The sequence below is a fragment of the Mya arenaria genome, chromosome 2 (assembly GCF_026914265.1).
Source record: "Mya arenaria isolate MELC-2E11 chromosome 2, ASM2691426v1".
Classification (NCBI taxonomy): Eukaryota; Metazoa; Mollusca; class Bivalvia; order Myida; family Myidae; genus Mya; species Mya arenaria.
Genome location: NC_069123.1, coordinates 13055750 through 13075267, shown reverse-complemented (window position 1 = coordinate 13075267; position 19518 = coordinate 13055750). Strand labels below are relative to the sequence as shown.

Below are 19518 nucleotides of genomic sequence, written 5' to 3'. Positions count from 1 at the left end.
TTCTCTGCCAATTGTTTCTTTACATCAAGTGGTATTACTAATCCCTACTAATTAGTATTACAAAAACGACAGGTTCTTTAATATTGTAATAATATAAAACGACATTTCCCAATATAGAAGCTTTGCAGGTTACTACGTATAACAATTAATATTATTTTAGTATCGGTCAGTTCTGTACATTCTATAAACAAACTTTTATGACACGTATTATTGTTAACATACCAATCTTGTTAAAGCTTATCATGTCTTATATTTTTAATGAAGGATTCAATTAATAACAAGTATTCCCAATTTAAGCTAAATTGAGAATAATGATAAGATATCATTCTATAGAGGCACTGAATTTCATTATTTTAAAAAACTCTGATTAAATTCTTTGAACTAGTTGCTTTTGTCTGAATTATGATGAAATGCGATTTGGTCTTAAGCGACTAAATCTGATTAACTAGAATCCCGGCTTCCCAAAGATGTGTATGTCTACGCATATCAGGGTACTTCGCTATCGGGGAAAGAGAATCGTATCACATCGATTTTCCTCGTGGGTGTGTTTATTCATTTTTATCGAAACTGCGCTTAATTGAAATTACTTTTCTGGAAGTGAAGATCTATTGATAAAGATTGCGAACGTTCACTTACGTTTGGTGTTGATACTGGACACATAGTTTCGTCGTTTCGTTGACTACCCAAAGGCATATGAATGAATTGATAGGGTGCCTCTAGTTTAATCAAACTGTGTTAATGGATAGTTTTTTAGCGTGTCGCCTTTAATGTAAAGTAAGCATGTGTATTAAACAAACGAAAGGTGGCATTCTTTTTGGAAGTAATGTTGACTTGTTCCAAGGAATAATAACCTCCCCAATGAATCTCTGTCTCTTTCTCATATTATTTAATATCATATACAATAAGATTTATTGCAGATCTGACAATGGACACAATTTCAGCTTATAAATTACTGTTTGCAACAGCTATTTTTTCAAAGACATTTGGGTGCTTACAAAAATCATATAGAGGAAATGTGTTTATCGTATTTTATTTCACGAGTGTTATAGAAAAACATTTTCGCACAAGCGAAATTAGATACGAATTAATAATGTTCAAACTGAGGAAGGTTTGGGTCATGTTGTAGCAATTTCTCCTAACGGCGAACAGCTGTTAAAACATGGGTATTCATTTTGGTAATTAGAATGCTGTTTTTTTACAAATGTTATATAGGTGACAAATTCTACTTTATCAAGGTGACATGCGCTATCAATGTTAGAACTGTATCAGGTCACAGTACTAGGGTCACGTTGCATTAGCATCTTCTTTCCTGCATTCCTTGTCGTTTAATGACTGCATCGTACCATTTTAGATTCGGCACTGTTGTTTCGGATGATTCATTTGTTTGAAGGTGATAAGTGTATCCGGTCGTGGAGTAGTTGTTATTTCATTAACAGTTTATATATTTTACTTTTTTGTTATTGTTTTTAAGTTGATACTGGCTTAGATAAGGCTGATATTAAACACTTTATTATTTTATACATTTTAGGCAAGTATGATGCTATGTAAAATGAAGATATTTTAAATCCCGAGTAAACTTATGTTCAAGTCAGCTTGTGTTACTTACCTTTCTAAGGACTAGGTAATTATGCCATGAAGCGATAAAGCTAGTTTGATATTTGTGCAGTCTGCTTGTTGTATTTGTACATGTGTGTCTCCGGTTCAATGTCGTTTATGCCTCCCCAAAATAATTGAAAATTGTCGATTGTATCTGAGGTACATGTAATACCCATCATGACACATTCAGAGGGAGACTGTATCTTTCCTTCCGCCCAATATAGGAGTTAGCTTGTCGTATACGAGTGCAATTTATGTGATTGAAATTAATTGTATATATTTGTTCGAATGTATCTATGCATATGAGGTGCATATATTATCAACTCATGGATTTTATGAAACATGTCAGTGTAATAAAGAAGTTTAAATGGCCAATTCTAACCTTTTGCCCACAATATAAGCATATCCTTTCTATTGTGAAGTAATCAAACATTAAACACAGTTTCAGACATGGTATAATAAGGAGGTCAAATGTGTTTTTCTGTCTTTAACGAAATAGCACCGTGACAATTTACCGTGATGTGGTTTTTATATAGAAAATATAACCAAAAAAAGTAGAAGCCCTGATGGAAATTCCTGTTCACTTCAAATTTTGACAGGGCTTACGGATACACAGACAGTCAAAATCTACATTTATGTACTTCACCAAAGAAAATTTGGGAGCATTCAGATAAATTTTACAAGTGTTATATGTTTAAAAAAACCAGGTCTAAGAACTGATTTTAGAATCAGTCCTGAAAAATATCATTCTAATTCCAGCTATGCCCGTTGGCAATAAGCAACGGATAAGTTTGACTTCTTGCACTGACTGCCAGATATCTTATGTTCAGATTTTTTCTGTTTTATCGGAAACACACACTATGTTATTATTACATCATTTTCAGTATTCTATAACGATTTAAATTCCAAATCATTATTAAACTAATTAACAACTACGAATATCACGATACCTTGTGTTTTTCTCTTCAAATATGTGATCGTGAAGCAGTGTGTTCAATGCTCCCCAGAGTCAAATTCAGAAAAAAATATCCATTTTGAATATGATGAACACGATATCATTTTGCAGTTTGTGTTTGTCAGAAGCTATACATTTTTGCGCTGTAATCCAATTCATCCTTGTTAATATACGACGTGCGCCAACGACTTTTAATAGACAATGCAACCCACAAATTTCTGTCTCCTTATTTTGACCGGAAGTTTCGCAATCATTCCACGAAACGCGAACAACATACTGAATCTACAAAAAAATCACAATAAACACGAGTTCACCACGGTTTGATTTAAATAATGAAACATTAACATCGGAACGTTTTTTGTAGTAAAACATTTCTATATAGCTGCAGAAATTGCGAGAAATAAGGGGTATGACAAAAAGTACTTTCACTTTTGACAGGACGTTGTTATGGTAACGGGTACCTGTTCTGTTTCCCCGCGTATTTCCGACTGGTTTACGTGGTTTGTGCAGTAAAAAGACCGATAATGAATGACAATTGGTACACCAGTTGGTTCTGAGATATGGGTTATAGAACACTTATTTTATTTTGTTCTTAACATTGGAGCAACGTTCGTCGGAAAAAATAAAAATAAAACTACGAAACTGAATTTTATTTTTATTTGGGTTTTGCAATATTTAGGTACGGCGCTCCCGTAAATCTAAAGATATAAAAACTCTGGCCCAAGCACATTTGTGCAAGAAGACGTATAAAGTTCCGAAAAAAACATTCATGGAAATTTAACGGTAATAATGCTTTGTAAAATGTATCGTTGAATAACTTATATTTAAGTATTTTTCTGAAATATATTTCATGAGTTCTGGACGAGTTCAAAACAAGTGTCTATTATATACTGACAGGTGTCAAATCGATTAACTGATGATTTATTTCCAGTAAAAAAAGCAAAAAGAAAGACCTTCTTTTTTCATCCGCGCTAATGATGAGCTGAATACCACGAAATTGACAAAGAAATCCTAATTCCCGCTCTACATGCCTTACAGACATGTAATACTCGGAAATAAATTGGACTGACAGGTAGAGTGAATACTGAGATGATGTCATGTTAAAAACACATACACACTTAACCTTTAATAAAAGGCATTTTCAGTTCAATAGCGACATCACAACCGGTTATACGACGTCAAAATTCTGTAAGACAAGCATGACGTAAATACAAAAAAATAACGAAAATTTAGAGCAATTATTTTTATGAAATTAAAAGAAAATATCATATGTTTCATTCAATTTTGTAGCATTAATGGTATTGTTAGATAGCAGTACAGAAAATGAAAATATATTATAAGTTTATAACTTGAACACACTCAGTTCATTATTATGAACAGATACAAGAAAATAAAATTAAAATCTCAATATCATAGCATCAACTTATTAACGTAGGAGTTATATGTTCTGTTTGTCTATAACATAATCATATGAATAAATAGGGATCGTCAAGTCTAGGTCTACATGCATTAGATGTCATATCCATTCATTGTGGCTTTGACCACTAAAGAAGGCTGTTTTACCAAACCGCTCCAGGCCGTTGGGATTAAAATTGAAGGTATTACTTTTCTGAAATTGCATTTGTTATTTAACGTGTTTTTAACAGCGCATTATGTCTAGGTATGAATGCAAAAGAGGTTGGTGTCTATAGTAGGACTTGTGAGGGCTCATTTGTTTCTTAATATAGAAATTGCACCGATGTAGACTGAAGTTGAACTCATTGAACGGGCCTCGAGCAGAGAGATTGTAAAACAACGCATCTACAAACACACCTTTAAACGTAAGAATAGAACCTCAGCAGCGAAATGACACACAAACATTAATCAACCAATGACAATGTAAACAATTATTATCAATTCCAAGCTGAATGAATATTTTGGTCTTAAACTGGTCAGAAAGAATTCAACATCACACTAGTATCAATGTTTACCTGATTATAAACAAAGACGGCTCAAGCCAGAACCACAAAACATAGTGAAGTGATAAATAAAACGAACAAAATATACATCACTTGGTCAATGGTTTATTTCTCAGGCGGGATACGAAAACAACTTTTGAACATCTGGAATTTTCCTCATGTTTACACTATTTAGGCAATTAATTATATACATATCCATGACACAATAATTGTATCATCACTCGTTTTGAAATTAAACGAGCTGTGCACTTGCATTGGTTTTAAAGTACAACAGAACCGGTAATACTGCAGGGCATACAGACATTTATGTCCGTTCGATTGTGTTTGTAATAACAATGATGCAAAAGCCCTAACTGATAAATGATACTGTTGTCATGTCGGAATGTATTGTTTAATCTTTAAAACATACATGAAGGTCCACTTTCAAATAATCTTGATTAATCATCTCAACATTTCTTTGATTTTCTTACTGTAGATTTCTTTTCTATAGTAATATTTGATCCGCTCAGCCACTTAGTTCCACATTTACGTTTCCAGAGAATCTGATATCTTTAGATAAGGGCCATTTAGGTTATTTGTCATTCAGATTTACATTCACCTTGATATAAGTACATCGAACATCTTTGAATTACAGAAGAAAAATCACCAAACATATTGATTGAGTATCAAATGATATACGTGATATGTTATGAAGTTTCTGAACAACATTACCATACAGAAAGGTTTGATAACTTTCGACAATGACCCCGCGTTATGATTTAAAAACAAATACTCTGTAGAACGTTAATATTAAGGACACATTCAGATATCTTAACATTAAATCGTATGCGAAGTAAATGGTCACGATTCCATATTAATTAAATATTCAGATTTACTTTCTTCACACACTTGATAACAACTTTTCTTACGCCAAAAAAGTCCCTAACACTTGCCCCCGTCTCTTACCCTATGCTTTGCAAACAATTTAGATGTTGTCTCCTATACAATATTTTACGCTTGCAGAGTCAATCCAAAATCATATTTTGTGAGATTAATAACCTATATTTTAACTATTTGAACAATTAAATTTACATACAAAAACACTCTACATAACAATGGAACTATTTCATTTTAACCTTTTTCTGTGTTTTAATAATGCACCATTATACATATTTAATAATAGTTGTTCTTAATTTCAGCTGTTCAGTTTTCAAAATACTTTATTTGAATAAACATACAAAATTTACGGTCGAACCCGAGTCCCAGAACGCCAACATTACATTTTTATACAAAAATGCTTCACTATGTCATAGGGTCTTAAAAGAACAAGTTCGAAGGGAATTTTCCGTACGTGTTTCAAATGAACTTCTGTACGTGAAAACACACTAGAAAAGGGGCTGCCAAATATTCATATTTCACAAGATTCAAGAATGAGCGATAAAATCTAAAATGAAATGTCTTGATATTCAGATAACTAACAATTATGCATGATGTACAAAACAATATATATTAGTAGTAGTAACTTTTATGAAATTACAAAACAATTCATTTAAAACATGGCATGTTGTACACACTAAGCATGACTGGATGCAAAATGCTTGCTTTTATAGAGCTGGGAAACAGTACTTGTATATGTATACGTACGAACTATTTCGAGTTCCGTTCCAAGGCGGTAATCCCTTCATTTAGCGGGAAAAGAATTTTGATGAGGATATGGTTTGTTAATGGTGTTTGTATTTCTGTATGTGGTGTAAGTTTGTACTTGGTGTTTGTTTTTGAGTATGTGGTGGTAATGTGTCTCTAGTTTATTTTCGTTTGGGCTCCTTAAACTGTTTTATTTATTTTTATTCTTTTGAATACTGGACTTGTCCCTGTATTTTTCATTGTATTATTATACGAGTTTAAAGCATTAAATCATTACTCAGTCTGAGTCATGATGCATTTAACATTTTTCTCTACGTCATACATATTTTAAAGTTTCAAATGATAGTTATGCAGTTAAACTTTGATACGGAATAAAATCAACGGAACGAACGCTGTAAATATTTAATTGCATGGTGTATGGTATTGTTTATAACATGTGAGCATTTTTGGCTCTTTCTTTATTCATTGTAGTATGTTATCCTTCTAAGACTTAAATATGTCATAGGCGAAATATTTAATGGGTCAACTCTCTTCAGTAATCAGTGTAACATACATGTTGAATGAAACTGATGTATCAATATTAATTTCCATGATCTGGACTGGACGGTTATCTCGGTGTGTGGTAATAAGGTATGTCAAGAACTAATGGCCTTAAATGGAAATCCTGTGTCAGAAAGGAAAAGTAGTTGATGGATTGAAGGTAAAGGGTTCTCAATGGCTTTTATTTAGTAAAAACATCAGATAGAACATCTTGATTCTCATCTACTTTATTGTACTATAGTTTACCCACCTTTAAGCCAGTATCTCTTTGTTTTCATTACCGCGGTGCTACGTGTTCATGCCTAGTGACCCAATAAAATTAAAACATTACTTGAAAGGGTTTTCGATAAATACATAACAATGCTTCAATTTCTATATCAGTCAGCAAAACCATGTATGTACTCTTTTGAAAACCATGTCAAAGTAATCAAGTTGCGGAACAATGAGACTAACATTACTTGGATATCGGCGGTAAAAATGACAAAAACAATTAAAAAGAGAAACGGGAGAACTTCTCGGTACCTTTTGACTCAACAGACGGTTGAAATGTTTCACTATACCTTAACTAAGGTAACAGGATTGACAGCACTTACATATAATTAATCAATCTTTTGCCATCGCCTTACATTGAAACCAACACACTGAGTTCCTAGGTGACCTTATGATGAATGGAACAAATAATGTCCAAATTTATCGTAGGTATTTATGAAATATCATTTTGGGATTGTTTTATCCCCCAATTTTCTTTACTACTTTATGAACAGTTGCTTGAACGGTGCATCCAATTACAAAAAAAATCATGAACAGACAAGTACACAACACAGTTATTGGCATATCAAGAATCGATATTGGCATTTAAAGTGTCCTGTGTCGCAACATTGAGATTGGAACAATGATATGTGTCATTCACTGATTATTCAGCGAATGTAATGTGATATATACCTGGAACCTTGTTTTCGTCACGATCATCTTAAATATCTCTTTGAAACGCAGTAAAAAGAGAGTCATTTTATGCAAATGTTTTACATTCGACTATTATTTAACAAAGATCGCAAGAAGGATATAAATGTTTTATTTTTTTTATTTTTGGAAGAATCTAATACAATTCGACAATGCAAACTTTGATCTTAATTGATCGATCATAAGTGTGACTTTATCATTATATATTCAATATAAATAACATAGACACTTTTCGAATATCCTACTGGCGAATGTAGCAAAATTACTCAAATTAAACAGAGTTTCCCACAAAGATACATCTGTGTACAAACATAAAAACATTTTGCGTTTGTTTTCTTCACATATGTACCTTTCAACCATTTAAAAATGCAAAATCTGACTGGTTGGTAGTTGGATATTCGCAAAAAACAACTTGAAATGGTCGAGTAGCTGAATGTAATCATCAACATCTCACTACTATGTATCTGATTGTTCGAATCCCAAACTGGTAAGGGAGTTGAGTATTCGAATAAGTTGATATTTGATGTGGTTTGAGATTCGAAAATACAACTACCTACAAGTCAGTATTTGTATATTTGAATATCCAACTACCAAATACCATATACCTCCTTTCACTATCCCGCCATTTTCATGGCAGTGAACTTTGTGTCCGTTTCCATCACAGTAAGTAGGTTAACAAGATTTTTTTATCAGGATTTTCCTCTAATTATAGATTACAATATATCCATCTCTTGCAATAAGGGAGTACGTATCACATTTACTTTTATCGTATCAAAGCAATACCGATATCATTTCTGACTTATAATATAATTTGTTAGTGGAATAAACATGATATTTCACTATTTAATCCAGTGGAAATTTCAACTTGATTTTTTCACTAATTTGAAATATAATCTCGCTCGTTCTGTCTGCAAGCTTTCAAGATAATAAATACAATCAACTGTATTACTTAAAGTTAAGGCACTGTAATGCAAAAATATGTTGTTGTCGTTTTAGTTTAACACCACTCGTAAAAATAAGGCATTTTGTCTCTCTCGATAAAATATATTGCGATATTCATTGAAACAAAATAATATCCTCTATACAATATACCGAGGAAGAAAACATCATTATCATAAGGTTTGGGGAAAATTTATTTAATTTTCTGCATGCTAAGATATGTTTACCGTCTCAGTTTTCTGTTTTTAATCTGAACATGACGTCTTTATCCCGAATCCTGACGTTCTAGAACATGATTGATGTGACAATGCATTAAAACAATCGAATATGGTATCATAGGCATTGTATACGATAATTTTGATATTTTCATATTTTCTTATTTTTACGGATGTCATAAAGTCTTTAGATACATATTCAATTGAGACTTAATAATTCACTCTATTGTACTTAAGATATATATTACTGTCGAACAGTCTCCTGTTTGAGAACGTTGTCGCCAAAAAAACATAAACATGGCGATAAGTTTTTGTAGCTGGGTATAAAACTATATATAATATAACAATATACAAAATGTCATGTCTGGTACCGATTTCATTATTACACATTATTCGTAAAATGAATCAGCCTTACTTAGATGATTTTGTATAAAATAAAAAAAAATATTTGGCATTTAGATCGCTTGATTATATATGTACCAAGCAACGCTACATATCATATATGTGACTTCAATTATTGTTGTACAGCCTGAAACCTAATTCAACAATTTATGTATTTTGAAAGCCATTAATGACTTTATCGCGGTCATGATTAGAGATTATGTTTGAACTGATCCAGCTCAGATTTCATGTTTAACTTATAATAATTTAAATTTATAAAAAAAAGAAACATTTCTTTGTAAACAAATAATAGGAAATGTGACACATTTAAAGTCGTCCAATTTTGTCAGTTTTGATTAAATGCGTCTCATCATTAATACTGCTTTTTGATTGACGTTTGACTTAAGCAAACTTTCCACGTCAATTTGAGATATTTGTCAAATTGAGCATTAGTAAAAGACTGCTATGAGCGTAAACGATGCAAACGATGTGGTGTTTTTTTTTTTGCAAATGGAAGAGTTTATTACTTGCTATATAGGGGAATAAGCTTTTGAAATTCGCCAGTTTATTTATCGACAAACTTTTGACTTCAATAAAACTAACAATAGTTATTAGTTTACCATAGTAGGTTTATTCCAGAGTTCCAATATACTGTGTAACAATAGTTATGTATGGCACTTTGCAGTGTTTTTAGCTCGACCATTCGAAGAATAGGTGGGCTATACTACTCGCCCCAGCGTCGGCGTCGGCGTCCGGTTAAAGTTTTAGGGCAAGTTGGGATTTTCACTTATAAGTCCAATGCCCTAATTTACTTAATACTTCACGCAGTTGTTCAGGGCCATCACATGATGAGGTTAGATAACTCCATATTATTCTTTACACAGATTATGGCCCCTGATTGACTATGGAACTTAGGTTAAAGTTTTAGGGCAAGTTGGAATATTTTTTTAATAACTTCTATATCATTTGTTCAATTGTCTTAATACTTCACACAGTTGTTCAGGACCCCCACACAATGAGGTTACATAACTCCATATTATCCTTAATACAAGTTATGGCCCCTGATTGACTTAGGTTAAAGTTTTAGGGCAGGTTAAAGTTTTAGGGCAAGTTGGAATTTTCACTTAAAACTCAAATACCATTCGTTCAATTGACTTAATACTTCACACAGATGTTCAGAGCCATCACATAATGAGGTAAGATAACTCAATATTATCTTTTATACAAATTATGGCCCCTGATTGACTATGCAACTTTGGTTAAAGTTTTAGGGCAGGTTGGGATATTTATTAATAACTTCTATACCCTTCATTTAATTGACTTAATACTTCATACAATTGTTCAGGACCATCACCCAATGAGGTTACATAACTCCATATCCTTAATACAAGTTATGGCAAGTAAAAGTTAAGGGCAAGTTGGGATTTTAATAAAAAAACTATACCGTTCATTAAATGCACATAATAAAATTCAAAATTATTTACGATCATCTTACAACAAGAAACATAACTCTGTTTTAAGCCTAAATACAAATTATGGCCTTTGATTTTTTTTATATTTTTTTAAATTTCCTTTGAAAGGCATATTTGTATATTCTTAACCACATTTTCATAATGGGAAATCAAGTTATTTGAATGACTTGCGTCATTGTTTGGGCGGGCTGGTGGGAGGGCAGCATCAAAGTCACCTTATGTATCGAATAATTTTAGTTAGGTTTGACATAAAGAGACCAAACTTGGTATGATTACATCGTTATTGTATTCTAAGTCAAAGCGGCGTAGTTGAGCGTGCTGTCTTACGACGGCTCTGGTTTTTAATTATTTTTTTTCATCTTCATTCAACACTACTTGGAATTAAGAATTGTACATAATATGTTTTAATATTAGATAATATCCTTCCATGTATACTTGAACAAACGATCTTTCCTTGCCGTTCCACGTACTCTTGAATTAACGACCTTCCCTTGCCATTCCAAGTAATCTTGAACTAACGACATTTCTTGCCCTTTTCATACTCTTGACCTAACGACCTTTCCTTGCATTTCCACGTACTCTTGAACTAACGACCTTTTCTTGCCTTTCCACGTACTCTTGAACTAACGACCTTTCCTTGCACTTCCGAGTATTCTTGAACTAACGACATTTCCTTGCCTTCCACGTACTCTTACGACCTTTCCTTGCACTTTAACGCACCTTTGAACTTACGACCTTTCCTTGCCTTTCCACATACTCTTGGACTAACGACCTTTCCTTGCTCTTCCACGTACTGTTGAACTAACAACCTTTCATTGCCCTTCAACGTACTCTTGAACTAACGACCTTTCCTTGCCTTTCCACGTACTCTTGAACTAACGACCTTTCCTTGCACTTTAACGTACCTTTGAACTAACGACCTTTCCTTGCCTTTCCACGTACTCTTTGACTAACAACCTTTCCTTGCTCTTCCACGTCATCTTGAACTTACGAACTTTCCTTGCACTTTCCATACTCTTGAAATAACGACATTGCCTTGCCCTTCCACGTACTCTTGAACTAACGACTATTCCTTGGACTTCCACGTACTCTCGAACTAACGACATTTCCTTGCTCTTCCACGTACTCCTGAACTAACGACCTTTCCGTGGCCTTCCACATACTCCTGAACTAACGACCTTTCCATGCCTTTACACGTACTCTTGAACTAACGACCATTCCTTACCCTTTCCATACTCGTGAACTAACAACATATCAACAACCATTCCAGTGGATAAAAAACGTGTATGACCAGTTCGATAAAGCCAATCTCTAAATGTGCTTAAAAGTTTAATGTATATCATTCAGTACAGCTCTGTTCTGTAACAACCTTTCTAGGCCAGTTATTTAACAAATGTGTTAGCACTATGTGGCTTTTGTTTACATGAAGCCTTACATTGAAATTAAGCCAGAATTCATTTCTTTAACTAATGCACACCAAACTGAGCTCCTAAATGCCAAATATCAGTTCACCAGTAATACAAGGAAAAACTACAAGGACAAGCCAAGTAGTCGGAAATTCCAAAAATAAACCACGCTTAGGGGCATAATTATATGACAAGTTAACATTGTGAGATTCAAAAGATTTTCAACGCAATCTTCTCACAATTTTGTTTGAAAGAATGTCTTTATTAGAAATGATGTATGTTGAGGCCTAACAGGGCATTTGTTACATGTTTTAATAGAGAACCCTTTAATTTTATTTGTACTATTATTGTATAAATTGGTGGATGCAACTTGTTAAATTTCCAATATTTAATATCTGTGATTTAGTAATATAATAATAATAAGAAGAAGAGAAAGAATATTGTTTTCTTGAATACATGAATAAGGGTGGAAGAGTGAAACATATTGGTGAATTGTAACTAGATCATTTTATTCGGACTTTCGTGGTTATTTTGTAATGTTCTCTCTATGGCTTTAAAGTAAGTACACTTTTTCGTATTGGTTCGAGAACTTGCAGTTAAATCTGATCATATTGATTATTTGTGAGTTTAACTTTGGTGCCTTTAAATAATTAAAACATTTAGGGGGAACACCCAAAACATTCTGGCATGAACGTTTCCTTTAACCAAGATTCAGAGTGTATTTTTGTTTCCCACTAAACATATACTTCCATTAAGGAAGGATTGCTAACTTTTCTGTGACGTTCGTGCGAATAATTATATTCACTTAAACCGCACACTAAACGATAAAGTATATACTTTACAACATGGTACAATTACAAAATGTCTTCTTCAAAGTTATTCCCTTTCGTACCAGGTTTAAAATTGTTTCCTTTGCCTTTGATTTCCTTTGATTTCGTATAAACAGTAACTCCCATCAGAGCTCGTGTGTACTTAAAGGTACTCTAAATGTAGAAGCAGGCTTGTTTTATCTCTAGTACTATGCTGGTAGTTGACAGTTAAAATATACAAACCTTTTGATAAAGCCAAATGCACTTTACACTTGTCCATTCTAAGGAAACACTTTCCTTTGTTTGTTCATTTTGGTATATGCACAAAATACTGGCCTTACGCCGGTAAACTATGTTAACACTATCCACTTCCGTCGCAGGCAACTTTCATCTGCATCAGTATTTTAAAAGGCATTTTGCATTTTGTCCACGAAAGAAATAGTGTCTCCTTATCAAAATGTCATTTACTAAAATTTTCGCAATTGTTTGTACATTTTCAGATAGAAATGTTTCATATGCAATCATAAAGTAGACTTTGTAAAAACAATATCAATGTAGTCCATATTTTTTTTTATAAAACGCCACAGGTTCTTTAAATGTTTCAAGTCAATCCCTGCCCGCCAATGTGTTTTTTGTTCATGTATGTGTTCTATTTATCTCATTTAAATTATATAATGGTTTAAGGCGGGATTTACGCAATGTACTGATTCGATAATGCACTCATTTTCCTGATTTCAATTGAATGTAGCCTTTCCTTTACTGTAGAAACGACGTTGATGACAGATTTAAACCATACCTAAATGTGCTCGATGTTTACAAAATTTCAATTCCAAGTAAACCTATCACTAATATACCTGCAAATGACATCCTTCGGGGTATCGCATCTAATAGTCCTCTTGTGATGTCACCTACGTGTGCAGTGTGCTGAAAAGGCAGAATTACTTTTGGTTTTTTTGCCCTTTAATTTCCTGAAAAGAATTGGATGAGGTTTAGCAACTTCATTCATTTAACAGACTTAAATCCGCGGGTATTAAAATTGTTGCAATTATGTAATGCGATTTATCCATTTATCAGTTTAAGCATCGTACGATGACCTTCAAGTTGTCTGTACTTGTACTTCTTCTTGATCCATCACTCTTTGAAATAACTCAATAACTCAAATTTCCAAAGGCACAGTATTCACTAGTAGACACTTTTCATTGTATTTGTGTTTATATATTTAATTATCTTAATTATTGAAGAGTAAAGGCGACAAATAACAAAAACGTTGTTTATTTTTCGTCAAAAAGTACGAGTATGCCGTTCAATATCAATATCTAAGTCTACGTTGCATGACCTTACGCCATGAACAGGAAACTACGGTAGAACAATTAAAAGTTATAAATAGTTTTAGCCTTAAATGAATTTAAGGATCTGATAAAAACGTTCTTGGGCCAACAACCAACATTGCAATAACTAGATACACATATAGTTTATATGTATGCCCATGTATGTTACAATTAAGAGCAACCTTTTTTCTAATTCTGTGTATCTTCCTGTTGTTATGAATTGTCGTTTTAATTTAGATAGTAAAGAAATGTATTATTTTTTTAGAACATATTAATGATGACTAATAAAGTTAACGTCGCCATGCAGAAATACTCGCCTTACCAATCCAGGCTGAAAACATATATATTTTGATTAAATTATCTTGTCTGTGTTTTTAATAGCAAAAATTGAACTGTTCAAACCAAATTCTTAGACATTAAGACATTCAGTTCTAAATTTAAAAAATGAGGTGACAGGTTAATAGTTATAAATACGGAACTGGAAGTCTTGAAGACTTGACTGCCGAAATTACACCCTTCCTCTGTATCACTGGAGATGATGGTGTGGAGGGTTTTTACATTCACTGCTGTAAGGTTGAAGATATAACCGTCGTTTATACAACTCGTTAAGAACCTGAATAACTTATCTAGGAATTACCCTCCAAGTTCTGAAACTGGAAACATACTTCTTGAACCTAGCCACAAAAACTTGGAAAAGTTCAATATGAACAATTACAGTTAGATACATTTATTTCAAGAACTTTGGTTGAAGTAAATATATGTATTGAATTGTTAATGAAATATGTATTAAGGTATGAGATCAAACAGTCATTGATTTTATATGCAATCTAAAAGTCTTTGACGAGTTTGAGGTTCCACACATTTACAGTCGAAGTCTAAGTCAACGTTTCTTCATTACACATTCTTGTTTCCTACTGTAAAGAATTTGCACTTAGTACTTGGCTGCTCCATCCACAGGAAAGAAAATAGTCCCACATAAAACATTTTATTCACAATTACAAAAAATATAAAATTAAAAAAAATAAAAGAATATTCAAAACATAAATCATATCTCAATTATCAACCGGATTTGAAGGTTGTACTTTAAAACAACAATAAACATATTGGGAGTTCATTTAAATCAACAAATTGAAAATCAATAAAATGAACAATGTTAAAAATGCATGACGTCATCTGTTATTATATCATTTGGCGGATGGAGGTTGTGAGTAAGAAAAATACCATAAATGCTTGACGTTATCAGTATTCATGTCATAAGGTGGCTGAAAAAAAGTCAGTGTCACTTTCAATGGTGCGAATCTGCATTTAGCTGGTGGATTACTACATTGATTTGTGCCATTTTGATTGATGCGCGTATGGATATAACTTCCAATTCACGGAGCCCCAAAACGTTGTAAAATCAATCAGAAACAGTGTGTATTGATGGAGACACAGTGACTGTGTGATCTTGAACTTTGCTGGGGAACTTCCTAGACTGAGCATTTTGCAAAAAAGAGAAGTTATTTTCACTTAAGAACAGTATTATGGATATTCCCTTGTGTTCATTCGGCTTTTAATTCGGTTCTTACGAAATGTGTATTTGTTGTAACAGTTTCAAATAAAATGAAAACCAGTTTTATCGTGTTTTTTTAAGAAAACCGAAGATGTTTTTTGGAACTATCGAAATCTTATCCGGGGACAGTTTCGTTGGTTCGTTCCATCCGAAAACTAGTTGACTTTGAAAAAACCCATAGAGGAAAATCCAACCATTGTTTTGAACTACAGGCCAACGATCATCTGCGGTTTCATTGTTTTAAAGAATTTTAGAAATGATAGCTCTATGCAAAGGCTCCACATGTTGCTGAATACATTTACGAAAAAATGCGTTTTTTATTCAAATACAAAGTTCATAGCAGCTTTCCAAACCGCCGAAACCCTTAAAATCAAACCTGAAAGTAGTTTGTTATTATCAAAAACACCATATATTGCGTTTAAACGTTAACAGAACTTGCTCATGTGACAACCCATAGTTAATAACGGACTTATAAGAACAGTATGATACGTAAATATATTTATCAGACTTATGTTAACAGGCTACAAACTAATAATAGCATCCTTTTATTAAGCTAAATTAGACAAAACGTCATTAAAGTAATGCAGTAAAAAAAATTATGATTAACTGTATAAATGTTTTCGAACATGCCACTTATCTGGATTCAAATATATATGGATTTATAAATATCAGAACAATGTTGTTGAAGTTAAAATGGCAACAGGTGTTATCCAATCATAAACTTTGCAGGCCAACTTTTAACACAGATTATAATTTATTTACACCTGGTATAAAAGTAAACTGAAATCTACGCTTAGTCCGCCCGGTTAGCTCAGTCGGTAGAGCGTTGGACTGTTAATCGGACAACCAGGGTTCGATTCCCGGGCGGACCAGGTCACTTCTGTTGTGATTGGTTATGAAATACTTTCTTCGACCATTCACACTGTACCACTGCCCCTGGCATGTACAGAAGTTGTCAGTTCCTTGCAGAAGTGAAGGCACCTAGTACTGGTTCACCGCCCAGGATAGGTGTGCGGTGGTTGAACTGTCACTCTGGGACCCTTCAATGTGCTCACGACGGGACCCGGAGTATAAACTACTAACACCACCACCGCTTAGTTTAAACCTGGAAAACAGTAGGGGTGTGTGTGGGGGGGCGTTAGAGCGGGCGGTTTCATCAACAATCCTAGGGGTGATTTCGTTTCCAATTTTCAACAACAGTAATGATATCAATCCTCCCTAGCTTTAAATTTGCTCTTATACTGCTTGTTTAAACAGCTCTTCATACTTAAGAGGCCACATTAATTAGTTCTTTTTTTTTCCTGTTATGTACAAAAAACAGTTTCTAGGTCGGATAATTCATTTTATTATAAAAGGGGATTAAATATTTTCGCAACGATAATTATAACCCAATTTAAACCATTCACATGCTCAAACATGTAGTAAACTTTTACTGCAATATTCACGAAATTTTAATGCTGTAAAAACCCTATACGACTAGAGCAGAAATAATATGACAGTTTGAGTTGCATATGAAAGACCACTGAATTAAAAATATTGCTTTGTAAAATGCTTATCTAGTTTAAGAGTTTTGTTATGGTTTTACTGATAAAGTGGATGGATGCCATGTGGAGTTAATTTATAGTTATTGTGTTTCGCGAAGGGATTAATGATTTAGTTCCAACATAAACTAAGGTTTGACTATGATATATTTGAGCATTCGCCAGATCGAATGTTTCTTTGGTTATTATGACTTTTGACGTCATCGATTATTCAAGATTAGTTTATTGAAGTATAATTATATAATTATAACTGAAATACTGGATATTGAATCACTATGAGATTTAAGATGTTCCACCAAATTAGATTTTTCCTGTGGTTATTATGATTTTTGACGTCATAAACAAGTACAGAGTATTACTTTTTAATTATATTATTATATAATAAGGACGGAATACGGAATAATGAGCTGGCAAAGATCCATCGGCGCTTGGTAAAATATTTTTGGCTCAATGTATGTCTGATGTATGTAAGACCTTTTAATTCTATTTTCGATCATCCTTAAACACTTTAAACATATGTTTAATTATTTTTAAAAGCGTTTTGGAAAAAAGTTTTCTTTAAACTCATAATATTTTTAAGGTTTGAAATTTACGCCCGGAATTTAGTTCGTCGAAAAAAATACTTTCGAAAGTATGACTCTTGCAATAGGTTGAAAATATCCAACCAGTTGTTTAAAAATTATCAGAAACTAATAACATGATTTTATTTTATTGACAACATAATAATTAAATCGAAAATGAATTTGCAAACGTGATAAATATTTCTTTACATTTAAGTAAAACGTGTTCTGGTAAAAGTTCTGAATGTATCTTCCTTCGTAAATTAATTCACTTCTCTTAAACTCTTAAGTATAAAACAATATAGCCTTCGATGGGGGGATGGGGGTTTGGCAATTGGTCCCGTTAATCATAAAATAGCGTTATGGAACGAGCCAGAATAACAGAACAATGCCAAAACACGTTAATTAGTAAATTAAGAGCAGCGCTCTAACATGTTCTTTTATTTGTTCTGTGATTAATTATCTTCTCAGATTTTAAATTTTCATTTTGCGTCATCATTTAAGATCATGTAGAACTCATTTACCTTGTTACGATTTTTTCCGTGACCAGCACATGCTGTAGAACGTGTGTGACCGACTTAAGCCAATCCATGTAATAATGTCTTGACATACAATTGTAACTTCCAGTGCTGACCAAGTTTGAATTCTAGAACACCATTCATTATGCAACGGCACATAATGCCGTTCGAGCTCTATTTATGTCATTTTCTCGTGCCTTATATGCGTATTGACTTTGCCCTTTCTGTTTTTATAGAATTAATTACGACTTTATTTATTTTACGGACTAAAGGCGGATTTCCCCAAGCCGTCACATTTGCATGGTAAAGGTCTTGTCACAGACTAAGACATGGACGCCGACACCAGTGGCGTAGCTTGACGAAAATAAATGTGTAGGCCACTTTCTTTGGGGTCTCCCCTCCCTATTTTCATTTTTGCTAGGTTGTCGTAGGTGCGATTTGTTGTAAAAAACATTAATGAAAACAACAATATCACTGTGTTTTACCTTGAATTAAATCTATATTAAGGCGCATTTGTCGGGATTTCAAATTTAAGACCCTAACCCCCTATGCCTTCAGTTTTTATTGCAGATTTGAGATTTTTATTATTTCGTTTTCTGTGCAAAATTTGTAGGCCGCGGCTTACACGGCCTAAAGGAAGCTACGCCCAGTCAGCAAAACCATGTATGTACTCTTTTGAATACCATGGCAAAGTAATCAAGTTGCGGAGCAATAAGACTAACATTATAGTACTTGTTTATCGGCGGTACAAATGACAAAAAATCATAATTAAAAAGAGAAACTGGAGAAACGTTCGGTACCTTTTGACTCAACAGACGGTTGAAATGTCCACTTTACTTTAACTAAGGTAACAGGATTGACAGCACATACATACAATTAATCAACCTCTTCCCCATCGCCTTCAATTAAAACCAACACAATATTGGGTTCCTAGGTGACAACAGTTTACCTAATGATGAATGAAACAAAATGGAACAAGATATCGTAGGCATTAAGGTAATACCATTTTGGGATTGGGTTTATCCCTCGATTTTGTTTTTAAAAATCAACAGTTGCTTGAAAGATGCATCCAATTAAAAAAAAACATGAATAGACAAGTACAAGGTAGGGTTATTGACATATCAACAATCAATATTGGCATTTAACGTGCTCTGTGTCGCAACAT

The 19518-nt window shown here is 33.3% G+C and overlaps 1 protein-coding gene across 4 annotated transcripts in view; it reads left to right on the top strand.

Annotated features, from left to right (window-relative positions):
• The window catches only part of LOC128223933 (N-methyl-L-tryptophan oxidase-like), a 167352-nt gene that overhangs the window by 983 nt on the left and 146851 nt on the right, over nucleotides 1–19518 (top strand). The window lies entirely within an intron of this gene.